We start from the raw sequence: 8588 nt of genomic DNA, 5'->3' as shown, positions 1-8588 counted from the left end.
CGTTCATTAGTCGGTGGCCAGAATGGAAACAGGAGGGAGAGATTCGCTTTCTCGCCTGTCCTGGGAGCCTCGCACGGCTCAGGTAAGCGCAGTCCCTGTAAGACTTTGAGGACCGAAAACTTCGGCGCCTTTGAAGAAAGAGTCCCGGAGAGGATCCGCTGACATCAGAGGGTACAGTCGCAGAGGTCGGGCAAGCCACGGCGGGCAAGGGTTTCTATGTCTGCAGGGAATGCGGAAGGCGGGAGTTGTAAAAAGGTTGAGCGCCAGTGTGCCCCGGCCTGCTGGTGGCCGGAACATCTGCCCAGGAGTCGCCTAGCCAGCGACAGTTCACGCCTTCGCTCCTGGACCGAGACCCCCTCCTCTTCCCTCGGATGGGCCCTTTGCGCTGTCCATCACCGCTCGGCGCTTGCTGCGCTTCCCACCGAGACTCTCCAGCGGGTACAGTAATCCGCGGAGGCGGGGCTTGGAGGGACCGGGTGGAGTCAAGTCCTTCTAGTGCCCGCCCTTTGGCTGCGTAGCTGGGTGATTGGATGCCTCCGAAGGACGCCTTCCAGGCAGTCCAGGCAAGTGACGGGTGGCCCGAGGCCGGTCCCTGGCAAGCGCTGTGCAGCTTGAGGGGTACCCTGGCCGGCGAGCGGTTGGGGGCCCTGCGCCTGAGCGGCCTCCAGGGCGGGGAGGCCCGCAGGGATTTGGGAGCCCTGGAGTGCTGCGCGCCTGCGGTTTCTCGTGTCGGAGAGGTGTCTTTCTGAGCTCTCTGGAATTCCGAGAGCATTTGGGAAACTTCTCGCCCCGACTCCTTGCTCCCTACTTTCGGTTGGAAAAGCAGTTGCTGAGTTGTTTTATTTCCTCCCCCAATCGGACTCTGTAAAAATAGCCGTGCGCCGGGGCGACCGAGCCAAGCTCTGCCGCCCCGGTGTCCTGGGCCGGGTGTGGACCTAAAAATACCCGGCGGTCTGGAGCCTGTGCTCCGGGTGCCGGCGGGTCCGGCCGGGCCGCAGAGGGCGTCTGGAGACCGGAGAAACGGCGGCCGCCTGGCCCCTCGCCTCGGCCGGGGCTGTCCCTTTAAATCCTGGAGGAGGCAAAGAGAAAAAAGAAAGAAAAAAGACGCGGAGCCCCGAGCGGAGGGTGGCTCTGCCCGGCCCCCCACTCCGCCCCCGCGCCGCGGTCTGACTGCAGCCCGCCGCCTCCGCGGGTCCTGGGCGCCCCCAGCAGCGCCGCCTCCAGCCACAGTTACTGTCAAAATAGAAATTAATTGGAGCCGAGGAGGAGGTTGAGACGCAGCAAGTGCATGTGTGGCAGGGCGGGGAGGGGGTGCAGGGGAGGGGCGGGCGCGCGAGAGAGGCGACCTCAGACATCCGGGCCCTTTAGCCCAGTGCGCACCCCGAGCCGCCGGCGCGGGCAGCGCGGGCGCCGGGCGCGGGGCGCAGGGCTGACAGCCGCGGCGCGGGAGGCGGGGCACTAGGAGGGCGGAGGCGCGGAGCGGGGAGGGAGGAGCTGCCGCGCGCCCGCCACTGCCGCTCGGCTCTACACAGCCGGCGCAGCCCAGCCACGAGACTCTGACAGCCGAGCGGCCCGCGCAGCTCCGGCGCACAGGGACGGACGGACCGCGGCGGCGGCGAAGGCGGACGCGAGGACAGCGGCCCGGCACCAAGTGCAGGAGGCGCGCGGGTCCGGCGGCGCGCAGAGGTGAGTGGCTTCGCGTGCCGGGCTGGGGCATCGACTGCGAGGGTCGCGGTCTCTACCGCATCTCGGCTGCTGAGGCGGGTCGGGGGTCGCGGGGCTCCCGGAGGGTGCCTCCACATCGCAGGCGCCGGGGAGCGATCTCCCGGGCTGTTGCTAGGAGGCCGGCGGTCCGCGCATCCTGGGGCGCAGGCTGGGACAGGGGCGCCCTCGGCGCGGCGGGCAGGAGGCGGGGGGCTGTGGTGGCTATTCAGGGGCTCCGTGCGGCAGCCATGCAACGGGAGGAGGCGGGAGGAGGGAGGGAGGAGGGGAGAGCCAGCGAAGAGCGAGCCAGCGAGCGGGCGCCGCGCCTCCTGGCTGGCACCGCGGCCCGGAGCGAAGTGGCGCGCGGGGCTGGAAGGGAACTTCTACGGGCGCGTGCGGCCCCGGGCTCGGCGGCGCCTTTGGGCCCGGGCGGGGCGGGTCTGTCGGCAGCCACAGGTGGTTTCTGCCAAAACTTTTACCGCACTTCTTCCGGGAAGGCGCGGGAACATTTTGGAGAGTGGCGGTTTCTTGAGACTTTGGCACCCGCACTGAGGTCTTATCTTGAAGATTAGGAAAGGGACTGGAAAGTCTGGGACCCGGCATCTCGCGATGCGCCTCAAGGGCTTTGTAGCGGTCCCTGCTCGAGGTGGTGTCTTTGCAGGATCCTGAGACCCATGCTGCTGTCCACTTGGGAAGTTGCGGGAAATGGGAGCACTCAACGGTTCCTCTGTGCCTCGGGAAAGTTAAGCGAAGGCCGGCCCGGTACCTGTCGCCCACAAGGGTCAGCACAAAATCTCTTCCTAGCGACGCGCACGGGAACCGGGCGCGCCTTCGCTCATGGTGTGCGCATCTCCTGCTCCTTTGAAAGCGAATCGTCTCCAGCCACTGTGTTGCTTTGTTATTAGGGCTGCTTCTTTGATTTCATTAGGAAGAAGGCCAGGAGGAGCCAAAGAAAAGAGAAGCGGCAACAACTCCCGTTTCCTTTGAATCCGGCCGCGGGGGCTGGTACCCAAGCCGAGGTGTGGAGGGTCCAGGACCGAGGGGAGCCAGGAGTCTGTGGCTTGTGCTGCCTGCCCAGGGAGCCTCGCTGGACCATTCTCCAGGCGAGGGCTGGGGTTTCTGGGGCCTCCGGGACGGAAAGAGCGATGACGATGGGAAGGGAAGACCCTCACAAGAGGGAGATGTGCCTTGGTCAGCTCTGGGACGGAGGCTCTGAGAAATCCAGTGGTTTGGCCCCGTTCCTCATTGGCCAGGTTGACAAATCCAGGGCAGCGGAGGTTAGCACCACCCGGGTAGCTCCATCCCGGGCTGAAAGAAATCATTATTCCCAGAGTGGGTCTGATACCCAGGTGTTGCAAGTCGGTACAGAACTGCATGGGAGCTGGAAACACTCAGCCCTTCATTCTGGCTGGTGCCGTTCCCACTCCTTATTCCCCAGCCCCAGCAAGTACCTGAGCAGAAAGCATGTCCTTTGCTTTAAAGGAAGTCACAGAATTTTGGAGCTGAAAGAGACCCTAGAAATATTAAAGAGTGCTCGTTTTACAGAGGAGCAGCTTCAGGCCCGAGGAAGGAGAGTGACCTGCCACAGTGGTTAGAGGCGCAGGGAGACTAGAAATGACATCAGCCTCCCAGACCGGGGTGGAGAGAGTTCCCTCAACAAGGCCTTGTAGGGCCTGAGATCAGAAATGCCACTCCCACAGCCCAAGCCCATCATGGGCTCATTATCTGGTACTTTCTACATCCATGCTTGCCAGCCCATTTCCTGTCCTCTGCCCTTGGCTTAAAAAGATCAGAGCTGTCACTACAGATTTCCAGTCCGACACTATCCCAACTTTTCCTGCTCCCTCCTCATCCCAAGTTCCTCAAACTCCTTTTGTAACGTAATGTGGTTTGATTAGCCAAGATGAGTGTGCAGCTCGTCTCACTGTGAGGCACCCACTTTCCGTAGGATGCCAGAACTCTGTTTTCCTGGTAATTAGGTTTTACAGATATTTCTGAAAGGGAGCCCAATTCTGGATCAATCACACTTGGGCACAAATGCTGTGCTGTTGTGGATACTAAATGAGAAAGATGAGCAATTATCTGGGGGTGTTGGGATAAATGTTGTTATGGGTATTTGACACAGCTATTAGACATCAATGAGTGGGTTTTCAGTAAATGTTTTTTACGTTGTATTTTATTGAGCACACAAAGTGTCTTAATTAAAAAGAACTGCGAGTTGGCCACTTAAATTTTAGCCACTTGTTTCTTACCAGTGTGTATGGGCAGGAAGCGTCTGAGTGCTAAACAGAATGATTGTTAAGAGAACTTTTTTCTCCCGAACCTAAATATTCTAGGGCAATGCTTATTCTTCAGTCTAAAACGTCATGTACGGTCCAGCAGAACCGTATTAAATCAAAATAATTCTGGATGTGGTGTGTGTCAATCTGTATTAGTCAGAAACGACTTATAAGAGAGAACATTTTGTAAGTTTTATGCTTTCAAGGGCACGCAGTATCAAGAATTCAAGGCAAATGCAGTGTCACCGAGCATAATTCTTCTCTCATGAACAGATAAGAATCAATGTCCCCATAGCTGCGCTTGGGGCTCCTGGAGAAGAAACCAAGATCCAGTATCTTCATGACAATACGGTGTTATAGTTTGACACTGCCTTTTCACTTGCGTTGCATGCTAATCTCATAGGTAACTCATAGTTCATAGTTCAGCTCTTAACAGACAGGGAAACCAAGGCAGAGAGAGGGGAGAATGTTACTGCTGTAACTCCATTCACTGCAGGAACATACTCTGAGCATGCAGCTTGGGGTTTCTGGGCCAACCAGGGTGAAAGAGTCCCCCTAAGAATACTGTGACCCCCCCAGCCCTCTCCAGCACTGCAGTTACAAAGGGGTTTAGAGGTGTGGCAGGGTTACAGTTAGAGTTCATGGGCGGCCACTCGCTCCCATGGGGGCCTGAAGGGCAGTGTTCTCCACTCCGACTGTGGGTGAGCCATTTCCCTCCCTCTTCCAGAAGGCTGTGGGAACTTGGGCGAGGAGGGACCAGCTGGCTGAGGCTGGGGCGGGGGTGTGGGATCTGTGCCTGTGGAGGGCTGAAGGAGTCCAGGCTATTTATAACCCCTCCTCCCCTCCTGGGAGGAAGAGACTCAAGGGTCTGGAACCAGGCTTGGCGCTGACTTCTCCCCAGGATGGCTGTGCCCACTGGAAGAAAACCTGCCACCCACTGCATGGCGGGGGGCTGGAGTGAACCCTGACCCGTGTGGAGGGGCCCCGCGGGGCTTGTGGCAACTTCAGCTGCTCTGGGGGATCTGGGACTCAAGCATGTCCTAGAGCCAGTGTGGGTGCTTTTCCTCAGGCACTGACCCCCCATTTGCACAGAATGAGGCACACCCAGAAACCTCACAGGCTAGAGCGTAAGAACCTGCTCAAGTGGGGGTATTTGCTTCTCTGAATAATGGCAACTATGATTTTTATGCAGGAGGAGCTTCTGAAAGCCACAAATCAGACGTGGCTCCCTCTGACCACGAGCTGTGGCATCTGTTCGGTGCTGGTTGCGGAGGTCTGAGGCGTGCAGCCAGAGCTCCTTCCCTCTTCCCCACCCCTTCCCCAGACTAGCCCCCGTTGGTCCCCCTCACCTCCCACTCTTCAAGCCAACACCAAAACCCTCCTTTGTCTTCAGATACATCGTACCTGCCATCCCACCGACTACAGCTTCATTCCTGAGACTGGGCGTATTTTCTTCCTGGGTCAGTGGAGGGAGGAATGGGGGTGGGGGTGGGCCGGAAGCAGGCGGGGCACTGAGCTTGTTTCTCTGTTTAACCCCTTGGAGTGAATTAATCCACCCTTCAGAACCATGTCAGGCGCTCACAGCAGGTGTTACCAGGAGGCCTACCTGGAGAGGTGGGTGCTGGGCAGCTCCTGGCCAACGGTGGTGCCCTGAGAGCCTGGGGCAGCTTTTGGGGGCGGGGCTTGTGTTGCTCATCGTCACACCCTCAGCGCCCACCGCAAGGCCTGGGCACGGAAGATGTCTGCTGAACGCACACCGAGGGCTGGACATGGGTGGATGGGTGGACGGCAGTCAGGCTTGCTCCTTCGTTGCCATCAGCTGTGTTCCTTGGCGCTGTGAAGGGGGTGTTGGCAGGGCAAGGATCTAGAAGCGGAGTGTGGATGAGAAGAGATGGGGTTCCATGGGCATTTTGAGAGCCCCAAGTCAAGCTGACTGCCTGTCTGGGATGATGGGAATCCTGTCATCAATTCGACTGATAGCGATGCATTCCTGCTCTGAGGGCTGTCACAGCACAGCCCAGCCTCGCAAAGCCACAGTGGGACTCTCCTCTAGTGAGGCAGGTGGGCCGCTCCTGTGCTACCCTCCTGTGGGATCTCTGGGGTCTGGCCCCTGCCTGCCTCTCTGACCCTCCTCCACTCCCTGTACTCCGGCCACCTGGCTCCTTTTTGGTCCTTGAACACACGGGGCTCACGTGTTTCTCCTTGTCTGTTCTCCTGTCTGCAAGGCCCTTCCTGCAAATCTTCCCACAGCTGGCTTCACCTTGTCATTAGATCTCAACCGAAACAGCCTGGTAATACGTTCGTCATGGCGTCCCAAGCTATCTGGGATAGAAACTTGATTCTCCTCCTGTCTATTGTCTGCCTCCCGCACTAGAATGTAAGCTCCAAGAAGGCAGGGAGCTTGTCTGGTTTGCTCCCCACTGTATCCCTAACCCCAGAACGGTGCCTGGCATGTGGCAGTGGCTGAGGAAATAGTGGGTGAGCTGGGGGTTGTATGAAGATGAATCAGCCAGGGGCCCTGCCCTCGGGATCTCTTTAGCTTAGAGGCGGATATAAAGCTTGTTCATACTCCCTCTGATGTGTGGCAGGAAGGGAAGCTGGCATTTGAGGGCTGTGGTCTAGCAGTGTTGGCCCTGACTCGACAAGGCTGGTTGGCTTAGGCGGAGGGGTCTTCTTTCAGGTGTTTTGTTGTGAGTTGGGGACCTTGGGAAGCTGAGCCACTTCCAGCGCTGAAGTTCCTGCAGCTTGCTTGGCTGCCACCTCTCTCCCTCTCTCGTCTGTTTATTTACTTCTTTGCAGAGCAAGAGTTCCAAGCATAATGCCATCCTTGGAGAGTTAGGAATGTTGTGTTTTTCCACCAGCTCCATTCATTTGCAGCCTCCTCAGAACAGCTGTGGACAGCTGGCTGCCAGCGTGGATGTGGGGAGAGCTTCTCTTCAGGGCCAAGGGGTACACTCAGCCCTGCAGGAATGGGGAATTTCATTTGTGTTTCACACCCTGCTGATTTCCAAACCCCACTGAAATGGTGCCTGTGAAAACAGATTCATGAGGAAATTAAAAAACTATTAGCGTTCAGTTTGCTGCTTATTTTCTGATTATAAAAGCAATAACGGTCATGATGGAAAATTTGGAAAATATGGGAAGGTGTAAAATTAAAACGGAAAACTGCTTACAACACCCTGATTTTGGAATATTTCCTTCCAGTCTTTTTTCTGTATCCAGTAACACACGCATGTGTGTGTGTGCGTGCGTGTGTGTGTGCGTGCGCATGTGCACACGCACAGAGACCTACTCACATATAAATGTATTAAGATTAAATGTTGTTTTCTACAACTTTTAAAACCCATATCATCTTTTAATAGACAGAAGGTTTCTTTTTCTTGGGAGTCTGGGAAATTCCCACTGTGAATCACTGATATTTAGAAGAAAATGTGTTTTCCAAGTCTCCTCACTGGTTGAGAATACTTCAGTTAAGCTTTACCATCCACAGTTTGAGTTAGGAAATCAGCTCTCCCTCCTGCCCACCCCCAACACTGGATGTGGTTAGAAAGGTACTTCTCACTAAGTACCTCCCTCCATGACCTTGTTAAGAGCCACTGGTATATGGTGTTGCAAGCTGTCCCTCCATGAGCGTTCTATCACGTTTACCAATACCATCATGCTCTTTAGAAACGTACTTTAATGGATGTGTTGCATTCCTTCACGTAATGTATCATACTTTATTTACCATTACAAAACACAAAACAAAACCCAGTGCCCATTAGCTACAATCATTCCTTGACCTACAAATAACAGCTGGAGAATTTTGAGAAATATGAACCAGTATCACTGGACTAGCGTGTTGAGGGCATCACCATTTGGGGAAAACCCTGGTTCTTGCAGAAGCCCAGGGGCTTTGTCTCTGTCACTGCTATGCCCATGGCGTGCAGTGGATGCTGGGGGTATATTTTGCTGAATGAGTGAAATACAGAATACTTCCTGTGGGAGGTGAGACCCTGATTAAGCCCTCTGGTGTCAAGGCTTCTTTTGAGTGTGAGTTTGCTGGAGGAGGAGTGCAGGGCCCTGGGGAGTGGTGGGGAAGAGCGTCACCTCCTGGGAAGCAGAGTAGGAGAGGGCAGCATGGGAAGCGGCTTTCTGACTTAATAGTTTTGATTGGTTTTTGGAGGAGGTGAAGTTTAGGTGGAGTCTTGATGTAAGGAGCTAGTGGCCCTTAATTCCATGGGACAGGGACTAGAGGGCACCCAGGGAGGAGCAACCTCAAGGTCAAGAGAACCTCAAGGTCAAGAGCACGGGGACAGGTTTGCCAGCCTAGGATGTGGGGTGTAGCCCAACCAGGGAGTGGCTAGAGACAGAGATCCTTCGAACCAGAAGCTCCTCAGGAGCACAGAACCTACTCCCAGGGGAGGATGGGTCCCCAGGGACCACGGGGTCTCCAGCCCTGCCTCAGGTATTGTCCCCATCCTGCAGATGAGGAAACTGAGACACGTGCAGGGATGGTGAAGAGCATGGGTCTGGAGCTGATCAGACCTGAACCCTATGTCTTGGCCACTTTCTGGTGGTCACCTTGGGCACATTACTTAACCTCCCTAAGCTTTAGTTTCCTTG

General features: G+C 56.2%; 1 protein-coding gene across 4 annotated transcripts in view; it reads left to right on the top strand.

Moving 5' to 3' along the window:
* The first annotated feature begins 13 nt into the window (after window positions 1-13).
* ZBTB7C (zinc finger and BTB domain containing 7C) overlaps window positions 14-8588 on the top strand; it is a 379259-nt gene continuing 370684 nt past the window's right edge. For 2 of the 4 annotated variants that reach the window (XM_027118457.1, XM_027118456.1), the window contains exon 1: window positions 1135-1686. The gene's annotated coding sequence lies outside the window, so the exon portion shown is untranslated. Of the gene's footprint in view, window positions 2486-2632; window positions 7159-8588 lie in introns of those variants that run through there. The other 2 variants (XR_003435232.1, XR_003435231.1) reach the window with 2 other exon arrangements.

Source organism: Aethalodelphis obliquidens, unplaced genomic scaffold (genome assembly GCF_003676395.1).
Source record: "Aethalodelphis obliquidens isolate GAN/ISIS:26980383/991018 unplaced genomic scaffold, ASM367639v1 scaffold19, whole genome shotgun sequence".
In the NCBI taxonomy this organism is placed as follows: Eukaryota; Metazoa; Chordata; class Mammalia; order Artiodactyla; family Delphinidae; genus Aethalodelphis; species Aethalodelphis obliquidens.
Note: the sequence above shows the minus strand (reverse complement) of the source record. Positions and strands in the feature narration are given on the sequence as shown.